A 23650-nucleotide genomic window follows, 5' to 3' on the forward strand; every position below is an offset into this window, starting at 1 on the left:
TGGTGTGCAGCGGTCGCGAGGTCGTCAGCTTCTTCGTTGCCGGCGATGCCGCAGTGACCGGGCACCCACTGTGCACGCACGGCACAACCTCGCTGCGCGAGACGCTCGATGCGCGAGCGAATTTCCCACACTAGTGGAGTACCACGGCCGTTAGATTACTGGCGACTGAGGGCGGCGCGGGAGTCGCACAAAAGAGCACTGCTGGCGGCGAAGGGCCGAGAGTGAGCAGCAGGTGCAGCCCAAGCCGGATCCTCATCAAATCCGCCGTGGTGGAGGAGCCCCGGAAGGCTGCCTGTTGCTGGCTGTGCAGTCGCAGGGCGGGGGTGGTAGCCGCTTCAAGGGAGCAGCTGTCGCGGGCCACTGAGCCGTCCGTTCACACGAGGAGATGGTCCTGGAGCTCCTTTTGTATGACGGCTCTGGCCAGCACCTGCACAGCACAGAGGAGTGTGCTCCGCTTTCCCGCAATGCCGACGATCTCTCGCTGTCCCTCCGAGGCACCAGAACAGGGTGCGCAGGAGCCGTAGGTGGATGTGCATTGTGTCAATTGCTCATACTCGAATAGCACCGCGAACATTCGTGAGCGCGGGTGCGAGCGCATACGCTGCAGCCGCGAGCCGCTGTCCGGTGCGCAGTGAAGCCGGTCGATATGATTCAGTGCCCTCGTGCTGCTGCTTGGAGCTCAAGTGGCCACGCTCCTGCCTCGGCCAACGTTGCGGCGCACTTCGTGATTTTGGGCAGGCCTAGGCACACGCGCAGGGACTTGCGGTGCTGGAGCTCAAGTTTCTTCCAGCACAGCTTGCGCACCGTGACGAACGGCAGCGCATAGAGCACCGCCCCCAAAGCTGCGGCATTGTATAGCCGCAGCGCGGCTTGCTGGGTGATGCCCTGGCCTCGAGCGGTTAGCTTGTGCATGGCGGCGGCGATCCTCTTCTTCTGAAGACAGGCCTTGGTCGCCTCGGGGCGGAAGGAAAGGCGCCAGTCGATGTCTAGACCAAGGTACAGCACCGCTTTAAGCCAAGGTATCGGAGTCCCGTCCAGTGACAGTGGCACAAGGTGCGCGAGCGAGCGCGAAACGGAGGCCATGGCCAACGATTTTTCCGCGCTCAGCGACAGACCAAGGCCGCGCAAGCTGGCACCTATTGCGGTCAGGGCGCGGAACGCCTCGCCCGGTGGTCCCCGGCACCACAGAGCTATGTAGTCTGCATATATGGACATGTACACATGGTGTCGGCCACTCGGGTGGAGGGAGGCCGGCACCGCCGACATGGCCACAATAAACAGAAATGGTGATAAGACCGAGCCCTGCGCCACGCCCATGTCCACCGGGCGAGGCTTGGAGAGCTTAGCCGCTACTCGTACGCGCATTTTGCGCCTGCTCAGGAGGCCATGAACGTATCGCAAAAGGCGCCCGCTCACACCGGCCCCCTCAAGCACCGCGAGAATTGGTGCGCGGTGAACGTTGTCAAAAGCGCCCGAGACGTCCATAAGTAGCAGCAGCGCAACCTGGCCTGCCGCGCTGGCAGGCTCCAGCGCTGTAACAACGTCCGATTTAGAATCAGCCGTGCACCTCATCCCACGGAAACCCGTCTGCCGCTCGTCAAACAAATCAGCCTCCGCGGCCCGCTCCTTCAGACGCTGCAACGCCATATTCTCCATGAGATGACCTGCCGCCGATGTTAATGCCACTGGCCGGTATCCGCTCAGCTCCGCAGGCAGGCGCTCTGCCTTTCCTATGGGACAAACGACCGCGGTTCGCCAATCCTCCGGTAGCTCCCCGCGTTCCCACACGAGGTTGATCTGCTGCAGGAGGATCTGTCGTTGCTGCGCATCAAGGATTCGCAGCATCTGGTATGTAACCCCGTCCGGTCCGGGCGCCGGCGACGGCGGCGGCAGCCCTGCAGCGCATTGTTCAGTTCCGCCGCAGTGAACGGCGCGTCACATGGACCTTCCGAGGCGACGGGCGAGGGACTGGCGTCGCTTCTGGTTCTCTCAGGAGCAGCTATGTTAGCTGCCTTTGCGGGGCTGGTAGGCGCGAATCTATCGGCAAACCGCTCTGCCAACTCTTCAAATCTGAACCCGCTGGAAATTGCGAGGGCGGCCAGCGGTTGACGGTTTTCCTGGGGTTCGGTGATGCGCCGCAGGGTGTCAAACAGCCTCCGCGAGCCGACGTCTTCCTCCATGATTTAGCATAGTGAAGCCCACTGCCGGCGGTATAGCTTGGCGTGGCGGAGCGCTTCCACGTCCAAGCGGTTGTAGACACTACAGTCGGCGGCTCTATCAGTCCGTCGCGCCCGTCGCTCTGCTCGATCTCTTTTCTCGCGCAGATTGAGCAGCTTAATATCAGGTTTGAGCTGCCCTGCCCTGACCTCTGTTAGTTGGGTGGCTGCGAGAGCGCTTCGGACTAGACTTGAAACGAAATCTGGGCCACTGTCCCGCAGATCAGCGATCTCTGCCTGCATTCGCCGAATGGCGCTGGACGACCTTGCTGTGGATTGCGTTCATCTCCGTGATCGTGAGCGTGAGCAGCCTGCCCTGCGTTGCTAATGTCACCGCCGAACACAGGCCGTCGCTCGTTCACGGTGTCTGCGGACTTCATGGGGAGACCCCGCAGCGCCGCGATGCCTTAGGCCCAGCGTCCGAAGGAGCAGAGTGCTAAAAAACACGTCCGCTCGCTTCGAGCGCCTGCCGAAGAATCCCCGCATTTTTTTCTGGTCTCATTTCTATCGTCGCAAGATCAGTCTGATTTCTGAAGCCTGAAGAGTGAATGAGGTGCATTTTCTTCACTGTAATTTCTAGAATTGCCTAACCGCCAGCCTCGGCTGAGTAACACTCCTAACAGCTGAATACACACACTAAACCATTGAATTTGTCACGTTTAAAGAAATTAAGTTTAGAGCCATTTTTTGGATGAACACACGCCACACAAAAGCAGATGGCATCTCGCGTCTTGAGCTCGGCAGCAAAATTTGCAATTAAAGAAACTTTATTTTCATTCGTGGCAACCTCCTAGCTTCGCTACATGCATATTTGACGTCCAGGTTCACGGATTTGCAAGAATGCAGGTTTCAAGGAATGAAGGCAACCTTCGCATGATGAGCTCAGAATTAATTCTCTCACGTAGCGGTTGTTAACATTCGCTATAGGTTTATTCCTCCTTAATTCAACTGGTACTAAACAGCAATCCACATGTCTAAACAACTGGAAGTTAATGTGAGGATGTCAGAGGCAGACACAATCTCAACGCGACAGCGTTAAGGAGCTCGTGCCGCTGAAACGCCGGTGTCGTTGGCGTCGGCCGTGAGCGAAAAATATCTCCTCCTCCAACTCCTACTCGCAATGTATGCCATTGCCCCAACAGATAGCGCGCGACGACAGCGCAAGGTAAGCAAGGGACGCCTGTTACGTATTTCGGTCGACAACCCGGACCGCGCCGCAAGGGAAAAAAATGAAAATTGGTTTTAAGGAAAAGAAGTGGGCCCTGTATCACCTATCTCAGTGGACACCCGAACCTCGTCATAAGGTAAGGAAAATGAAATGAAAATTTATTTTTAAGGAAAGGAAGGGGCGCGTCTGGCATATCTCTAGTTTGGGCGCAGTGGGTCCCTGCGGGCATGAAGGAATCACGCGGTGAGCGGCTAAAAACGCAACACACATCCGAAGCGCGTTGAGCACGAAGCTTGCGGCTTGCTCCCCGTTCGTTCAGCGAGGAAGCTATGCTGGCGTTCGTGGCATCGGGTTTGTCGAGAACGATGTGCCGACGAACTAAGGCTGCATATTGAGTCCCGCGTGTTTCAGCAAGGCTTCTGGCATTGTATTTACGTGGTTCGTCGCTCCGCGCTTCCATTCCGCGCGTCCGTTTCACTGTACGTAGCAGAGCGATTTGTCTAACGGGCATGGCGTCGCGCCGAACGGGCCATTGCGTTCCGTGGACTCCCTGGCAGTGCTGCAACACGCTGTCGCGTTCCACTCTTGAAGGCGAAGATTAAGCGTACTACAATTTTTTTTTGCCGTGTGAATATGAGGCGACGGTGACGAATTTCGCAGTACACCAAGTCTGCGAAGCTTCGGCCCTTCTGTGATAAGGGCACTCGACTGCTGGGCCCGAGCAAATGCGATCAATCCAGTCGGCTGGGGTAGCGTTTCGATAGAGTCTAACCGCAAACGCGCCAGTGTGCTGTGCGATGTCATTGGACATTAGAGACTCCCGTATGGTCGAAATTATTCTGGAGCCCTCCACTATGGCACCTCTTTCTTCCTTTCTTAGTTCCTCCTTTATCTCTTCTCTTACGGCGCAGTTCAGGTGTCTACCCAGACATGTGAGGAAGCTACTGCGTCATTTCTTTTCTTAAAAATGTAAATTATAAATTGGTTTTTGGTGAAAGGAAATGCGCAGTGTCGCATATCTCGGCGGACACCTAAACTGCGCCATAAGGGAAATAAAGGAGGAACTGACAGAAGAAAGGAAGAAAGAGGTGCCGTAGTGGAGGGGCCTGGAATAATTTCGAGCACCTGGAGATCTTTAATGTGAACTCAGCAATTTTTGTCTTCTTTTGCCGTGTTCATGTAGTATACTGAAAATGATAGTTTATAGGAAAGACATGGCGCTCGTGTTCTGTGCGATTAAAGATCCCCAGGTGGTCTAAGTTTTTCGGAACCCGCAACTAAGGCAACTATTTATTCTTTCACTACAACTTTCCTCCTTTCTCTTACGGTGCGGTTGCAGTGTCCGGAGAGATTAGACAATTCTTGCATCGTTTCCTTTCCTGAAACAATCTACTTTTATTATATTAATAATATTTGGTTTTTCGGGAAAAGAAATGGGGCATTATCCGTCTCATATATCGTTGGCGACCTAAACCGCGCTGTAAAGGAAGGGTTAAGGAAGGGAGTGAAAGAAGCAATAATAATAATAATAATTGGTTTTGGGAGAAAGGAAATGGCGCAGTATCTGTCTCATATATCGTTGGACACCTGAACCGCGCCGTAAGGGAAGGGATAAAGGAGGGAATGAAAGAAGAAAGGAAGGAAGAGGTGCCGTAGTGGAGGGCTCCGGAATAATTTCGACCACATGGGGATATTTAACGCGCACTGACATCGCACAGCACACGGGCGCCTTAGCGTTTTGCCTGCATAAAACCTATTTTTCAAGGGTCAATTTTCAGTGTACAGCACACGGCTGTTTATTTTTTAGCTGTGCGTCGACAACAGGGCAAAGCAAAATGAAGAGTAACAATATTATGGCTTAAACCTCAGATTCTAATTTGACACATTGATAACACTTCGATGCAACGCCACCAGTACTAAATGCGCATTGAAAGCAAGCAAGGGTTACACTAATACTTTGAATTTGTTGAGGAGAAGCTTCTTACTGGACGACTGAATTTTTGCGCGCTGAATACATTAGCTAGCGGTACCGAATCAAGTAAGCACCGGCTCCATTTGCGGTCGTATGGTTCTCCGCCTCGCGTACACGAGCTTGCTCATGTTAATGTCCGGCACCGCTTGGTGTTTTAAGTAATTGTCTCGGCCAGGTATATTATGTGCTTCCAAGTACCCTTGTGTGTACGCATTGATTGCTGGTCTGGCGGTCAAACTTCACTTTTTGTATTTAATAAGCGTATGTAGCTATGGATAGCCAGCCCGTCTTTATAAACTTCATTCTTTATTTAAATTCACCTTGCAAATATGCCGCGAGAGTTTTTAAGTGTCCGTGTGGACGCATGGGGATTTCTTGGCGCACCATTACGGAGATATCGGCAGCTGTTCACGTGACACCACATCATGCTATATTGCACGTCATCGCACGCAATCCGAGCCGCTAATTAGTGGCCCTTAAAACTATGTTTTCCTTTAATGTCATTTGCGCACGATGCTTTGCGACATGCTTGTACAAATCCTCGGTTTATCCTCCTGAACGAACACCCTCATTGGTGAAGAAGTTGTGCCCGGATCCCGACCGAAGGGACTGCGGTTCACACACGCTTGACAACCTTTTAAAGCGAAAGCTTTACCACGGCCGCTCAATTGCAACGCACTTGGTGCCATTGAGCGGCCGTGGCTTTACTATCCACGCAGCTCCGATTTCGCTGCGTCTCTACGAATGACCTTGAATAGTAGGAGCGCATCTCCGTAAGCAACCACGTGACGTATCGCGTGACTCGAAGCATCTGCAGTCACGTGCTCCCGCGTCATCGCGGCGACTGCGCGCTGCCTATCCATCGTCTCGCTGTGAACGACTCAAGTCAGCTTGAGCGGACGTCCTCCAGAGTGGGTACTCGCAGACGTCGGACCGAGTCTGATCACCCTGTCGACATTGCCAACTGGTCGAGAGATTTAGTGATCGATAGGGAGCGCAAACGCGCTATACGGCCAGCCGAAAGGAATGGAGGGCGTGAGCTTCGCCTGGCTCGACGGCGAGCGAAGGATGCCGAATGAAGACAGCGACGAGCCTTGTTAGCAGCTGCGATAAAGAGTGGCGAGACACTGGAAGCGCGTTCTCACAGTACGGAACCCGCAACAACCCACGCGGTCCGTCTGCCTATCAGTATGTGCTTCGGTCCCAAGAAACTTAGAGAGTGACCTCGCATGTAATCTGTGCTTTCGCTTGCATAGCTAGGGTTACCTCAGCTAAGCCGGCCCATTTTTTTTGCAGCGAGCCTGTCTTTCTACGTCGTTGCACCCATTCCACGCATTTGAATTTTCCAGTCGCACCGATGCCGGGTTTTCCTCCAAACGGCACCATTAACGCTTTTGCCTTAAGGGGTAATGCGTTGTTTGTTCGCGCCTTGATGTCTTCTAAAATCAAGAATTGATATCGGTCATATTTCATATCGGTTGACAGGCGTAAATGTATTTCGTTTATTTTCTTACTGCTGCTTACTAGCAGTAACAAGTAGCTCTGCCTGCAAACCACTTTGTGATATAACTTACGCTGACTCTATAAAACCCAGTTAGACGGCTGTGCCTCTCGCTTACCGTAGACATCTCAATGGCACCGTGAAGGAGTAGTAGTAGTAGAAAACATTTATTTCAAAAAGGTAGGATAGAGAGGCGAAAATACAGATTTTGGGTGGAATCCTTATTTCAGGACCCCAATGTCCACCGCAGTTGCTCTTGCTGAGCAGGTCAGACTCCCACTGTTCCTCGGAGTGATGTTTGTCTAGTTCGGGGGGCTTGAGACCGAAGCAGCCTCATGTTACATGATATGTTGTTGGAATTCCGCCACACCAGGGGTAGATGCTGTCATATCTGTCCGGGAAGATTATGTGGTACTTGTGCAGGTTAGGAAAGGTGTTCGTCTGTAGTTGTCACCATTCCCTCGCCTCTGCCGCCGTTAGCTTACGGTGTGGTGGGGGATAGACTTGTCTTTGTGTTCGGAGAAGGAGGAGGCACTCGCCGTACGTAGCGGGGAGAGGGGTGAGGTCGGGGAGGTTAGTCGCTCGATTAGTATATCCTCGAGCTAGACTGTCCGTGGCCTCGTTTCCCTCGAGCCCCTCGTGCCTAGGAGTCCAAGTTACTTGGTGCTTGCATGTGGAATTTTGAACTTGTGGGGTAGTCAGAATGGGAGCGACGGAGTGCGGAAGTCTGCCAGAGAGGAAGAGGCGACACGCGGACTGGGAGTCGGTACTAATTTTTAACTCATTTCCCGTAGCATCGCCGTGCATTGCGAGGGCAATTGCAGCCGATTCTGCTACTGTGGGAGAGCAGTTTCGTAGGGAGGCGCTGGCGATTTCCTTGAAATTGGTGTTCAAGACGACCGCCACCGCGTTTGTTGAATTGGGGTACATGGCTGCGTCGATGTATAAGGGGAAAAGAACTGCATGTAAGTACACTCCGTCTCGGTTGACACCGAACACAGATCACTGGACGTGATCTTGCTCTAAGTTTCGTTCGCCTTCAAAGCACAGTTAAGGAGGCAACCCCATGGAACCCTTACCTCGTAAATGGGAGGGAGGCCGTGACAACGCCCGACGCAATGTTGCAGGACGTCACCAGTGAGGACCACCTCGACGTCGCCGCCTACCTGCACTCCACTCTAAGCGCGCGTACGCCTATTTGAGAATAAGAAAAGGAGCATGCTTCCTAGGAAACTAGGCATAGGTAAAAACCAGATGTGGTGCGTTAAAAGACAAGGAGGGCAACGCCATTAGCAATATGGATAAGATATTTAATGTAGCCGAAGAGTTCTACACAAATCTATACAGTATCCAATGCAATCTGAACTTCGATGATAAAGACAGTAGCAAACAGCATTGCGAGATCCCGCCAGTAAAGAAATAGGAAGTAAATAAAGCATTTGGAAATGTGCAAAGGGGAAAAGCATCTGGCTAGGGTCAGGTAACAGCAGAACTGTCCAAAGACGGAGGGCAGATTCTGCTACAAAAAGTAGCCACCTTGTAGATGCAATGCCTTATGACCTGGACCGTACCACGAGCTTGGAAGAGTGCAAATAATAATTGATAAGAAAGCAGACGCCAAGTAGTTGAAAAAATTACAGACCGATCAGCTTACTGTCCGTTGCCTACAAGGTATTTACTAAGGTAATCACTAATAGAGTCATTACAACCTTTGACTTTAATCTACGAAATGATCAGGCAGGCTTTGGTAAAGGATATGTAATAATAGATCATATTCACAACATACATAATGGGATAGAGAAATGCACAGAATATAACCGACCCCTGTATATATCCTTCATTGATTGCGAGAAAACATTTGATAAAGTGAAAACCTCAGCTGTCATAGAGGCTTTGTGTAATCAGGCTGTATAAGAGCCTTATGTCAAAATACTGGATGATATTTACAGGAACTGCACAGCTACCATAGTCCTCTATAAAGTGAGCAATTAAATTTCTATAAGGAAGGGCGTCAGGCAAGCAGTCGCGATCTCGCCGATGCTACCCACCGCCTGTTTACAGTTGGTATTCCGAGGCCTGAATAGGGAACAGTTGGGGATAAGAGTTAATAGAGAATAAGTAAATAACCTGCGATTCGCTAATGACATTGCCTTGCTGAGTCACTCAGGAGGTGAACTGAAAATTATGATCAATGAGTTGCGCAGGGCAGAACGATGGATCTAAAAATTAACATGCAGCAAACCAAAGTAGTGTTCAATAGTCTATCAAGGAAACAGCAGTTCACGATTGGCTGCGAGGTGCAGGAAGGGGTAAAGACCTGCTTAGGGCAGGTAGTGGCAGCTGATCCGGATCATGACATGGAAATAACTGGAAGCGTAAGACGGGGTGTAGCGCATATGGCAGGTTCTCTCAGATCATTATTAGCAGATTACCAATATCCCTCAAGCGAAAAGTGTACAACACCTGTATCTTGCCGATACTCTCCTACGGGGCAGAAACGTTGAGGCTAATTAAAATGGTTCAGCTTTAAATAAGGACGACGCAGTGAGCCATGGAAAGAAAAGGGGTAGGTGTAACGTTATGAGACCGGAAGCGGGCAAAGTGGGTGAGGCAAGAAACGCGGCTCAATGACATCCTAGTTGAAATCAGGAGGAAGAAATTGGCAGGGCATTTAATGCGAAGGCAAGGTAACCGCTGTTCCTTAAGAGTAACGATGTGGATTCCAAGAGAAGGCAAGCGTAGCATAGGGAGGCAGAAATTCAGGTGGCAGGATGAGATTATGAGGCTTGCAGGCATAGGGAGGGCGCAGCTGGGAAAGCAGTGTTAATCGAACAGACATGGGAGAGACCTTTGCCCCGCAGTGCGTGCAGTCAAGATGATGACGAAGCTGGCCTCTAGGACACTCCCTTTTATTAAAGGGAGTGTGCTAGAGGACCCCCGATTAAATTTCAGCACCGTTATGTTGATATCATGCAGTCCGCAGAAGAACCCCGACGTCATATCTGGTTGCGGACTCAAGACTAGTAGCGCGCCGACCGTTGACATTACAACCTTCGTCGGCGCCACGCAGAATACAAACTAGCTGACCGAGTCTGACTTTGGACATCCATTTGTCACGGTGGACTCGGTGAAAACGTTTTCGCAGCTACTGCGGGCCGCACAATATGATTCGGCTTCTATGTTAGCGGGACTCTGAAGTTGTTCTTGATAGAGTGACATGTTCCGAGCGACGCCGCATCCAAGGAGAACTTGTGCGTGTCGTGGGTCGAAAGCCATTTTATGAGCGCTAATATAACCATATGTTCGTGCTCATGCACTTTATTACAAGGAGAAAGCTTTATATGCTCCATTGATTCAAAGCTGCTAGTTGTCGGCGTCGGAGCACAAATCATCGGAGAGCAATGGAGATGGCAAGAAGTAGAGAAAGATAAGAGAAAGAGACAACTTTATTTCCCACTGGTGCCGCAAACTACGCCAGGTGGGTCCTGTGCGGCCCCCGGTGGGAGCGACGTACTGGGTCCATGAAATGAGGGAAAGTTGCGTGGTCTTATCTGGCTTGTTGTGGAGTTTGTCCTAGCTTTCCGCAGAGGGAGCTGGCAGGAGGGCTTCTGGAGGAGGGTTATTTTCGCATCCCCAGAAGAGGTGCGCCTGAGTGGCGGACGATACGTGGTTGCAATTTGGGCATGTGGGGTGGTATTCTTCATTGGTGATCAGTGATAGCCTTGAGTGGCTGAGAATTAAGTGCGTCTGCAATCTTCGCAGCAGGGTGGCTTATGCTCTGTCGAGGTCGGGTTGAAGAGACTGGAAAGGGCGTCACGTCTTTTTATGAATATTGGTGATGTCAGCACAAGTCTGCGGGGTTCAGCGAGGACTCTAGAATCTGTGGCGCGGCCGCCAGGATTGTTAATCTTCGGGCAAGTCGGCCGGCCCCTTCCTTACCTGCCTGTTATGCGTCAGTTGTTTAAGCAGGGGCTTATTATTTTTCAATCTTGTTAGATTGCCCCAACCTGATATATGTCCCTTCGTTACCACAGTTGACCTCATGGGCGGGTACCCAGATTGTGTTAATTTTCCGATCGGTAGTGCAGCTGCAAAGGATGCGTGCGACGGCAATGCCGATGCAGCCTTCTGAGAATAGGATTGCTCGTTTTGTGTCACCGAGGACTGTGCGCGGAGGGCGTTCAGCGATAGCCAGCGCTATGGCTGTATCTTCTGCTTCGGCGGGGGATGAGGCGCACACAGCGGCGGCGGAGAAAATGGTAGATGGCGTCGTGCTTGCACAGACCACGTAGGTTGCACCTTGCCTTTCCGCGTCCATGAGTGTAGTGTGTTCGTCAGCACGATAGAAATCATCCATTTCTCGGGCTTTGTGCTGCCGCTTCTTCGGAGGCAGCCGCTTCTTCGGTAGCGGTTTGACAAAACGGCGGGTATGTAATACACCTGAAAAAAGTGGAGAGGGAAGCGACTGCAGCAGCTTCGGAGCGAGGACGTATTACCGGAGAGGGCGTCGAAGTCGAATATAGGACTTCAGATGGCGGAAGGCGGCGTAGCTTCGGAGGCAGCAGGTGCCAGCATCAGCGAGCATGTTTTTGCAGGCTAGTTGGTGCCTAAGCATTCTGGATTTTTTGCGCAAAAGACACGACACAAAAGAAACGAGGTAGACAGGACAAGCGCTTACTAACAACTCAGGTGTTTATTGATGGAGCATTTGCATTAAATACAGCAGCTGCTCTTATCAAACAAGAAGAGGGAAAGAAGAGCCTTCGCATACATACATATCAGATCAGCACAGATCCCATCATCGCACGAGTGAAGGCATGTGTTTCATCAATAAACACCTGAGTTGTTAGTAAGCACTTGTCCTGTCTACCTCGTTTCTTTTGTGTCGTGTCTTTTCCGCAAAAAACCCAGAATGCCAGCATCAGACCACTTGCTGCATGACTTAGTCGCGTCAGTGCTAACACAGTAGGAGTCATAAATGTCGTTGCTCATGGCTTCGCGGCTGCGCGCTTCACTGTCTCTTCAGACGCCCCTGCCGACGGTGTGTGTGCAATGCAGTCAATGTTGGCGGAAACGCGTTTCAAGTAATGGCGTTAGCGCTAACGCTTTATTTTTTCGGTAATTTAGTAACGTACCCGTTACCATTTCGAAATCATAAAGGGTAACGCACTTATGTTAACATTTTTCAGTAATGTGAGGTGTCACGCTACTAGTTACTTTTCACTTGAAGCGATGTTTATTGCATCAGGGCATAAAAACCATAAAGTGACACACGAGTAAAATGCTTAAATAAATGAAAAAAGGTGGGATGATCTTATGAAATCAAGAAGTGAAGGATGATATGGACCCTGTGTCCAGGAGATATAGGAGTCCGGATTGGCCAGTGAGAGACCCACTGCCGCTAGCTGCCGAATTCTCATCGGCTTCAGCGCCGGGCAGTCCCACAACAGGTGGTGGACTTCCGCCGCACTGTCTCTGATCTTTTAGACTGAACACGCGGGGCTGGGTTATAAATCTTTGAAATGCGGCCACTTCCGTGTCAGAACTGAAGTTAGGGCAACCCCAACCCGTATCCTCCGAAGCGCAATCTACTCTGCATGGCTAAGACCACGGGGGAGGGTTATCGCACACGGAGGGATTAGAGCACGTCTGCGGCGCCAGAGGTGTTTCTCTTTTTTAAAGGAGGGTGCTGTCATCCAGAGTCAGGACTCGAGGAAAAGAAGTCGAAAGGCGGGTCGCAGAATCTGCGTGGCTTTGTGCGTCCAGGAGGTCACGCGGGACCCTCTCAATACGGATTTGCTGCGGGATGCGTGCCGCTAGACGAAGGATGGCTTGGAAGATTTCTGGGGTGCGACTGGCTCGTCGTAGCAGGCGTGTGACGTGAAAGGCGTCGGTGCGAAGGAGAATGCGGGCCGTGGATAGCATGTAAACGGCGGCCACAGAGCAAAGTGCCTCTTGAACCGCAAGCATCTCCGCACAGAAGGAGGAAGGAGGTTCTGAGAGGCTAAACCTTGACGTTGCGTTCAGAGCAGGCTTGCAAGGACAGTAAAAGTCCGTTGTTTCGCAGGCCTGGATTCTTGCGTCAACGTACATAACGATGAAGCCATGCGGCAGATTGACGTCTTGCTCTGTAATTCGGTCGCGAAACGACGATGCCGCGCTGGTAGATGATGGCCGATGTACGTCAGTTGGCTTGTTGTCTCTTACCGGCACAAAACGCCAGGGAGGAAGAACTGGCGGAGGCGGCTGTAGAATGGAGTGCGATAAAGCATATGGCCTGAGTGCAGAAGTTGTGCGTGTAAAGCTTGACTTTAGGCTGCAAGCATCGCGTCGTTGCTGCACCAGCTCATCTCGTGTATTCAGCTGCGCATGTTCTTGGATCGCGGTAATGCGGGGAAGGCAATTGATAACCCTCATTGCCCCTCGATTAACAGCTTCTAGACGATCCCATTGAGCCGTCGTCAAATTCTGGAAACGGGCTTGGTAAACGAGGCGCGGTTGTGCAACTGCCCGCACCAACTGTCGTGCAACATGAGAGCGGGCTCCGCCTGTTTTAAGAGAAATGCGTCTAATCAGATCCTTCGCCTGAATTGCGTGCTTTTTAGCCCGAGAAAACCAAAGAGTACCTGTTCCTGACTCGTGTATTGTCAAGCCGCAGATTTTTACGGTTGAACTTTCTTGAATTGGAGTTCCGGATAGATGGAGACGAATTGGTGTTGCAGCCAGTTTACGGCGCCCCCAGCGGTTGGCGAGTGGCACGAACGTGCTTTTTCTCGCTGAAAGCTGCAGACCAATTGAAAAAGCAAAAGTGGACGTAATATCTATGGATTATTGTAGTCCTGCTTCTTGATTCATCAGGTCGTTGTGAGTGGTCCACACCGTTATGTCATCAGCATACAATAAGAATTTAATTGAGAGACATCATATAAGCGTCAAGCAAGGGGGATAGAAGCAATATTAAATAATGTTGGCGATAAACCCGATCCCCGGGGAACGCCGGTAAGAGGCACAATTGATCCGACGGCATCACCGCTGAGGCGTATGGCAAAGTGTCGGCCTTCAAGGAAAAATTTAACAATATTGCGCACTATAACGGGGAAATGCAGCATGCAAAGCGAGTTCAGGATGGCATCATGACTGATATTATCGTACGCCTTTTGAACGTCCATGGCCAGTACAGTACGTACACTGTGGATGCGAGTTGAGTGCAGAACTGCTGACGCCAAGACTGCCAGTCCATCTTCTGTACTTATGGACGCACGAAAGCCAAATTGGGCGGGATGGTAGAAACCATGCTGCTCAAGCCACCACTAGTGCCGTGTGGCAAGCATTTTTTCGGTAAGCTTGCATAATGTTGGCATAAGCGATATAGGCCAAAAATTTCCGAGGTCTGGCGGTGACTTCCCCGGCTTTGGTATGGGGATCACAATAGCCGATTTCCACGTTTCTGTCACGACACCTTCTATACATACCTTGTTAATGGTGGCGAGGAGTTGAGGCAGTACTGCGGAACTTAATTTCTTGTCAACCTCGTACGGAATGGAGTCCGGACCGGGCGCAGTCTTCCGACAGGCCTCATCTATTGCTGCAAGCAACTCGAGCATTGAAATTGGGCTTGCAGATCCCTCGGCGTCGGCTGTAGATGGGAGCTTATCGACATATGCTGGAATGGCAGCCAAGGAGGCTCCTATGACCCTTGGAGGCTACACATTATACTCACGGAAAAACTTCCGCGCTGCCTCTCTGGCGAAATCATCCAGAGCTAAGTTAGCTGCGAAGCATGCTGTGGCCGCTGCGCCAAGACGACGGGAACCATGTTCCATTGCACGAAACGTTCGCCAGAGAGCAGCAATCGATGACTTTGTCGAGAACTCTCACACCACGCATGCCACTGCCGTCGCGAGAGATCGCGTTCATATCTGCGAGCCTTGGCAGTAGTGTAACTGAGCCTTGTCCGTGCTCGCGCAGAAGTCGGGTCTCGGGAAGCTGCCATCTCCGCTTGTCGGCGAGCAGCCCACAAGTTAAGCAGACCCACATCCGGCGTCGGGCGATTCACGTTCGTCCAGGTGACAGCAGTAGCCTTATTCAGCGCAGCTTGTATGCGGTCCACAAGTAGTGTAGATGATTGAAGGGAGAGATCTTCGACGGTGGTGCGAAACGTGTCCCAATTGACCACAGAACACCTACAGAGAAATCGGCGGGCACTTGATGGGTGGACACCGATGATGATAGGATGGTGGTGATACACCAGCAGTCTGGCTCCAGGTGCCATGATGGAGTTTCGGGTCCTGACCACCACGTAATGTCCGCAGCATATGTTAGACTGCGTGCATGGTGCACAGTCCGCGTTGCTGAATATGGATAGTTGAGTAAAACAAAAAGCGCATCCGCGAATGCGTCCCACACACGCCTACCACAGGGGCTTGAAGTGGGGTACCCCCACTCCGGATAAGGAGCGTTAAAGTCACCACCGACTAGAACAGGCCACCCTGGGGGCTTTCGTCGTAGAGTTAATAACCACCAAAGATTAATGCGGGAGGGAGCTCCACCAGGGGGTCTTACATATTATGCCACGACCACAACAGTTGCTTTGGGAAGCTTCACAGCCGCTGCGACTACCCCTTTATATGAGGTGCATCAGTTTTCTAGAGAGAGGCGAACTTGAGGAAAATGCGAAGCGACGAACACCGCGGCCTTTCACGGAGGGGCAGCAGTGTGCACACGACGGTCGTTCATTGGAGACATATATCCATTAATGCTCGGAATGGATGGCAAGGCATTGGTCTAATGCAGTAGCAGGGCGCAAACCTGGAGCTTGTTCATGCGAAGTCGATATTTGAGCTCTCCCAGCTTTGTGGAGAGGTCTCTGCAGTTTCATTGGAGCACACCGGAACAACGTGTACTCGCCATTTTCGATTAGGCTTCCATGCGTTGTAATAGAACTGATGTAAGTTTAGATAACTGCTTCAGCATAAATTGGACGAGGGATGTTGTTGAGTTATCCTGCAGTGCTGCAGAACACCTGGTAGAGTCTGCTAAAAAAGCATGAGGGCTGGACGTAGTCGAAAGCGCTGCAGCATTGATTGGCGTGGAGTGGGATTTCGAAGGTTGTCTACGCCGAGCAAGCAGTTCGCGGCGTTGCCGTAGCTTAGAGACCTCGGCTAAAAGGCGTGCAATTTGGTCGTCAACTGCTGCCATGTCCTCACGCAGATGTTTCAGTATGCTGTGCTTTTGGGTACTTTGAAGGCGACGGCGATCCTTGCGCACTTCATCACTGTACGACTGTTGGGCAGGGGCTGCAGGTGTATTGGGCTCAGAAAGCTCCGGCCAGTCGTCGTCATCCCACTGAAGAGCCGCGAACCTGTTGGATGTCTGTATCGGGACTCTGTTTTCATTCGGACGCATTCTTTACGGATCCCACGCCGAACCTTCACAGTTGCCTTCGGTTTTGTTGGGCAATTCGGAGAGGCGATCTCGTGGTCGTCAGTCTTGCAAAGTCTGCACCTGTAAGACGGTGTGCCTTGTGGCCGAACCTCATCTTGCTTTGGAAAAGGGCATGAGCGGCGCATGTGGCCAAATCTGAAACAGCTGTAGCACTAGACAGCACTCGTTTTGTAAGGGCGAGACTGCAGAATACAGCCATAGCAGTAAAGTCGTTCTGGGAGAGTTGGCGGGCCTTTTAGTGTGACGACGCACGAGCGCCCCATTCCCATATACCGCGCTTGGATGACACGGGTCGTTGGACAGTACAGCGCACGCTGGAGGGTCGTGTGGTCTTCGGCGGTGTGGACGTTGTAAACAACACAGCGTTGTAGGTCCGAACCTTCTACTAGGTACACCTGGACCGGCACCGATATCTCGCTTGTAATTGATATGCACTTCAGCGTTTGCAGACGCTCCACAGAAGCCAAACTCGGGAGCCACACAGCGATGGTAGTAGATTTCGTTCTAGACGTCAAGCCAAGGAAACCTTTGGTCCGAAGACACTCGTCCAGGTTCGCCTGAAGAATCCTGTTCGGAATGTCGGTCAGGCTTTTGGATGCCAGAGCTTTAATGGCCACTTATACGATACCGAAACTGATGTCGGCACAGCCACCTGGTTGGCATACGCTGGGAAGAACGCTTGCCTTGCGAGCTGGAGTTGGCAGAAGACGAATCCAGTGCAGTGTCCTCAGACGAGCGCTTTTAAGAACAGCGGGAAGCCGGTGGCACGGATGGAGGTGCTGAAGACAGGCCCATTAGAGAGATCTCCTCCTCACGCTGCACGGTTGAAGCCTCATCCAGCAGTGGAAGCTGGGCAGCCATTGCCGAGTTCCGCACAGAGGGGAGATCTCTCACGGGCTGAGGTGCATTTGGAGAAGGCGGGATGTGCGCTGCCGCTGATGGACAGGGAGCAGGAACCAAGAGCTGGGACCCAGGCTCAGTTGTAAAAAGAGGTGTTGCTGAAGCCGCGGTGACCGACGCCGGCGAAGCCGCCTCTGCCAGCGCGTCACTGGTGGCTCTAGGCCTAGCCTTGGAGACCAGTCCAGCTGCCGGAATGACTGAAGGACATTTTATTTTTCTATTTATTTACAAATATTTTTAGCCCTTGCCGGTTGTTAAAGGTACGAATGAGAAAATCAGTCAATACAACACAGTTGCAGCTGTTTTTAAAAGATTTGAAGTGAATATTTTTTGCCAAATACGCGTGGGTCAAGGTTATTCCATTCTATACATGTTTTAGGTGGAAACGCAAATTATACACATCAACGTTCGGCATGTACAGCATAACTGCAAAAGGATGGTTGGTACGTGATGACAATCTCCCGGGTGGCCGCAAGTACAAGCTGGAATCCACATTGAACATTTTGTGATAAAGCTGATAAAAAGTTTAAGCCTAGAAATTTTTCTGCGAATAGCCAATGATGGCAACTGCGCTCATAAAAGATGTTCAGATACAGACTGCGTTCTTTGGTAAGACGATAATATAAACCTTACTGCCAATCTTTGAACACGTTCAATTTTGTCTACAAGATACTGCTGATTGGGATCCCAAATTATGCTTGCGTATTCCGGAGTTGGCCTTACTATTGTTTCATAGGCTTGTAGTTTGACATCCGATGGTGCATCTTTTACCTTTCGCCTTAGGAAGCCAAGTTTCCGTTGAGCTGCTCCATAAATGTTTTGTACATGATCACTCCAGTTTAAGTCATGACTAATCGTGATACCTAAATATTTTAATTTATTAGTACGCATTAGTGCTTTGTCATTAATTTTCGGCGCGTTTAGAGTGGCCACCAGATATTTGAGACAGTTACTGCGCCATTTCCTTTCCTCAATTACCAAACAAAACAAGTTAGCCGCCGGCGTTCATTGCCGTTGACAGCGTTCTAGGGGCCGTTCATTTTCCCCAATGGAAATGTGCACAACTGGCTCCCTCTGGTCGCTTCATTGTTGGAGGGGAATGGCTCCCTGGTTCAGTGGAGACCTCAATATCGCTTTCATGTACATACGTAGGGTTGGTGTCCAACTGCAGAAACCTGCTTTAATTGCGTTCCGCACACTGGATAGTCCATACCTATCTTTTTGGATTACATTACCTGAGTTTGGCTTACGGAAGTGCCACTCCCCATCGACTGGAGGACCGCCCAGGTCACCTTAATTCTTAAATCCAACAAAGCAGTAAGCCCGGCTAGTTGGTACATTCTTTGCATGGAAACAGCGCAGCAGAAGGTGGTCGTTACGGAAAACCTCCGACCCACATCCTGTGTGGGTAAACTCATGAAGACGATGGTATCTGACAGGTTGTCTTAGTTCATGTAATTCCCACACCTCTTTGCAGACAACATGTCCGACTTTCCCCACACTGATCTGCACAGGATGTCCTGCTAGAACTCATTGGGCAGTCCTCGACCCCGTGAAATGCCCCCTCAATGACAAGGTCGTCCTCGCCTTGGATTTAAAGAGAGCGTTCGACAACGTTACCCACAATATGATTCTCACCCACCTCTTTCAAAGTAACCGCGGTGCGGTGACTCTGTGGATAGAGCGCTCGGCTACTGATACGGAGTTCCCCGGGCTCGAACCCGACTGCGGCGGTAGCATTTCGATTGAGGCGAAACGCTTAGGTGCCCTTGGCTGTGCCATGTCAGTGCACAGAGCTCGAAATTAGTCCGGAGCCCTCCACTACGGCACCTCTTTCTTCCTTTCCTCAGTAACTCGCTTTTTTATCTCTTCCCTTACGGCGCGGTTCAGCTGTCCGCCGATATGTGCCATTACCTTTCCCCCCAAAAAAACAATTTCAATACATGCGGCTGTTTTTGACCCGCAGAGAATCTTACATTCGAATCCAGGATAAAGAACATGGTCCTTTTCATTTAGGAGTCGGGGGTACACCAAAGGGCGTGGTGCTCTCTTAACTGTTATTCTAATTTGCTATGCTACACCTACCGGCCCAGTTTCGCGCTGTCGCCAGTGTGCAGCATGCTCTGCATGCTGATGACATCAAAATGTGAGTCACGCAGGGCTCCGTCGGAAACATTGAGGCTAACCTGCAGGAGGCGGCGACCATAGCGGACCGTTATGCTTGCCGCTGTGGCCTCCATTGCTCTCTCTAAAGTGAATTGTGCACGTTTTTTCACAATTCAGACTTCAGAGGAAGCGCCCTGTCACGTCGTATCTCATATTTCGCGGTCTCTCTTTGGAACGCGGAAAGAAAGACCACGTGAGACATATAGTGTAGACATATAGTGAGAGATATCGTGAACCAATTTTTTATGAAGTTTCTGAATGTGGCCTAGAACATTGCTTATCACACTCGTAATCTGCAGCAAATACTTAAAAACTTGATGTTTTAAACAAAGCTAATGAATTAGTTAAGGAAAAATTAATAAAACATTAAAGTGGATTAACTTAGCTATTCCAGGATATACAAAGCGAAAGATGCCGGCGTTCACAGTGTTCATTGGCGTTAGCGTTGACAACGTTCAAGGTGGCGATAGCTTTGAGTAACGGAAGTACACATAACTGGCTCCCTGGATATGATGCCTCATTCGTGCTTCGGTACATGAGGAGGTTTTGAGAGAGAGATGTGGCCTGAATGCATTACCGCTGACAGCGTTGTGGCTGACATGCGGCACTGCGGCAACACCTAGGCCGCAGCGTTCATTTGCTGATCAATCTCGGGGGATCAACCATTAACGGCATGCCACCTCCCTGGGTGGCAGGGAGGGCCCACAGCCTATCCATTTTGCGGAACGCATAGTAATAATTGTTTTTTTGGGGAAAAGAAATGGCGCAGCATGTCTCATATATCGTTGGACACCTGAACCACGCCTTAAGGGAAGGAATAAAGGAGGGAGTGAAAGAAGAAAGGATGAGAGAGGTGCCGTAGTGGAGGGCTCCGGAATAATTTCGACCACCTGGGGATCATTAACGTGCACTGACATCGCACAGCACACGGGCGCCTTAGCGTTTTTCCTCCATAAAAATGCAGCCGCCACGGTCGGGTTCGAACCCGGGAACTCCGGATCTGTAGTCGAGCGCACTAACCACTGAGCCACCGCGGCGGGGAGAGAGAGCTGAAAATGGAAAGTCCGATGTTGAGGAAAGGCGCGGCACTGCGCAGCGGCGGAACACCTGTGGCTCAGTGCTACTAGTGGCGCATGCGCACTAGTGACTAGGGGGGCGAGAGGGAGAAATGCGCCGTGCGTGACGTCACTCGTGCTCCTACATACGCCGGCTCACGGGAAGCGCGGTGTTGACTAGCGCAGTGAAGTTTTTCACTTCAAAATAGTCTGACTCTAGGCTAGTGTCAATATTATGCACTCGAGTCTATTCGCGTCCGAAGTTGCTTTCATTTTTAAGACCTTGGCCCAAGTTATGTGGGACAACCTGTATATTCGATATTGCCTAAACATGGTGATTTATAATTCGTTATTTTTTCATTGCATGACAAGAGTGAACGTTTTTTCATTCAGTTATCGGAGCATTACGCTAATACCCCTTTTGTTTAATTCATGGTTGTGTATAACGAATCGGTAAGATATTCCAAGACTATTTCGGTGTTTCGCTGTTCACATATGCAGATGACTACACGTCCTTCACCGGAGACGGATTTGTTGAGAACAGCATGGAAGTGTAGGCAACGTCATTTTGACACTGTCGTGTTTTTAAAATGTCGCAATTATTGCATGTTTTGACACGGAATGCATTTCAACAGGCCTTCTGAACTTTGCAGTTTTCGTGCATGGCACAAGCTTCTCTTTGAGACGCCTATGAGACCGCGTGCGCACTATTATCTCTAATCATCACCTTCATGTAGATCAGCCTGACTAATCCCGGCTCAGGACAATGGCTTCTCCCATAACCCTCAAACTAATCGTGTCCTTTGACAGGTTCGCCCACCTTATCGCCGGAAACCACTTAATCTTATCTACCCATCTGATATTCTGCCGCCTGTTTCGCTTGCTTCCTCCTACGATCCTCTCACTTATGACCATCGGTTATCTGCCTTCACATCACATGTGTTCGCAATGGTCGTTTGCTCTTGATTTCAAATACGCTAAGGTGTAGTGGAGTGTGCTCACTGGCCAATTCTCCTATCTTCCTGTTTCGTAACATGGGTCTATCATGTTGATTTTTATAGTCCGCTCTGCTGCCCGCAACCTAATTACAAGGCGTTCCGTAAGTATAGGCAATGCTTCCGCTTCATATATAAGTGCGGGCAAGATAAAAATGTTTAATGCTTTCGTCGTGAAGGATACTGGAAATCAGCTATTCACGACCTGAAAGTTGCTGCTAAATACACGACACAAAATTGCAATTTATTATTTTCCTTTTTATTTCCATCGCGTCCTCATAATGAGCGTCTATCTGCCAATAGTAGATGCATTCATGTTTCGCATACAAAAGTTAAATACTCTATCCTTCCGAGACGATTTAAAAAAATGTGTCGCTACCGTCTGGAAGATGTTGGAGTAAGAAGCGTTAGATGCTTGGTAGCGCCACCTATTGTCCATGGGATGTATTCCCACGTGATTAGGCTACCTTTCCATACATCACGGCTAGCGGGCGGCTTCCGCCTTCAGGTCGGACATTTTTTGATCAATTTGGGCCGAAAAAGTGTTTCGACTCTTTGGAGGGCCATTTTTTATTATCTCAAGGCGGTAGGTGCCCCGAATGAATGAATGAATGGAAACTTTATTGTCCATAGAGAGGGAGCCCCCAAATCCGCGGCCTCAGCCGCTAGTCGGGTGGCTTGCTGCTGGATGGCGGGGTCCTCGCTCCGCAGCGAGACTTGTCAGGCTTCAGTACTGTTGATGTTTAAGCCGGCGCCCGAAGAATCGGTGCATTCCAAAATTATGTGACGAAAAGTGCCCCTGTCACCACATTTCGCCATGAGGTACAAAATTGCGAGCTACCGAGTGGTGACTTCACGGCCGCCATTTTAAGCCTGATCATAAATAAATATTAGCCTAATTAGGCGATACAGGTGTCTTAGATGTTGTGCTCATTGAGGCCGTTACGAGATATCATTATGAGATTATGACGTAATCGCTTAAATATTTAAAAGCAATGAATTTAAGCTTAACTATAACTAAAAGTTAACTTCATTAGTTAATTTTGGTGTCTAACGAGTTCTACCTATCTAGACGAGCCCAAATATCTAATTTGCTTTAGGATGGCCTCATTATTACTTAGTAAAAGCCAGTAATCATAGATACGTGACTAGCTAATTTTGACCTCGCAAAATCAGTGACCTCAACCATCATTCACTATTCGATATACTGACGATGTCACCAATCAGTTAACAACTGGGTTGCTATATCGATTTACTATGGGTGGCACCCATCTTCAATTCCTCGGTTTCACGCTGAATGGAGGTGGTAGCAGACCCCACGAAATCGAGAAACGTCATGAACAAGAGGTAACGCTCTTAAAACTTTATACATCTTCGAAACATTCTGATTGCTATCTTTACACTTTGCCTGTCCCGATACGCGATTTTGTTTTGCTATTAGTCTCCTAAGTTACTTATCAAGGCAGTGTGATCAGCGAATCGCAAATTTCCAGGCTATTGCCGATCAGTTTTACCGCTAACTCTTCTCAGTTCACAGTCCTGAATTCGTAACTTTAACGCGCGGTGAATAGTACTGAATAGATATTGTCGCCCTGGACTGACGTCCTTTCCGGCTTGGATATTATCACTTTCCTTACGGATGTATATTGCACCTATAAGGCCGCTATAGTTGTATTTTTCAGCAGCTTTGCATATTTATCTTCTAAACACTGGAAGTGCAATGCCCATTGAACTGCCGTGGATTCATATAAGTGAACGTTTTCTCCTACTATAGGCAGGACAATATCGGGGTTGCTTATATTGCGCGTATATCTTTATCACCTGGTTCAAGGTGTAAATATGGGCCACAGCCACTCGCCGTTAGGAAGACCAGGCACCTACGTTGGTCAATGCAAGTCTAAGATCCCTCAAACTTTCAACGGTTACGTTAGGGAACACCTTGCATGATCATGGTATGTTTGCTGATGCAAGCTGTGCTACTCAGTTATTGAGAAATTCTTTTGCTCAGCTCATCCCGCTGTCTGCGGTATAGGAAATCCAACTTGACCTTTTTTATTACCTGTAGAGAGCTTTCAGCACTCAGAACTAATTTCGCGGTGCACGGGAGGTGTTGCAGTGAATTTTTTAACAAAAAAAAACCTGATGATGATGACTGCCAGCGCCAAGACCAAGAGCATATTACGGACGGAATGGTGTTCGTACCGTTGTCTTAGTCGGAATTGTTTTACGATTC

The sequence above is a fragment of the Amblyomma americanum genome, chromosome 2 (assembly GCF_052857255.1).
Source record: "Amblyomma americanum isolate KBUSLIRL-KWMA chromosome 2, ASM5285725v1, whole genome shotgun sequence".
NCBI lineage: Eukaryota > Metazoa > Arthropoda > Arachnida > Ixodida > Ixodidae > Amblyomma > Amblyomma americanum.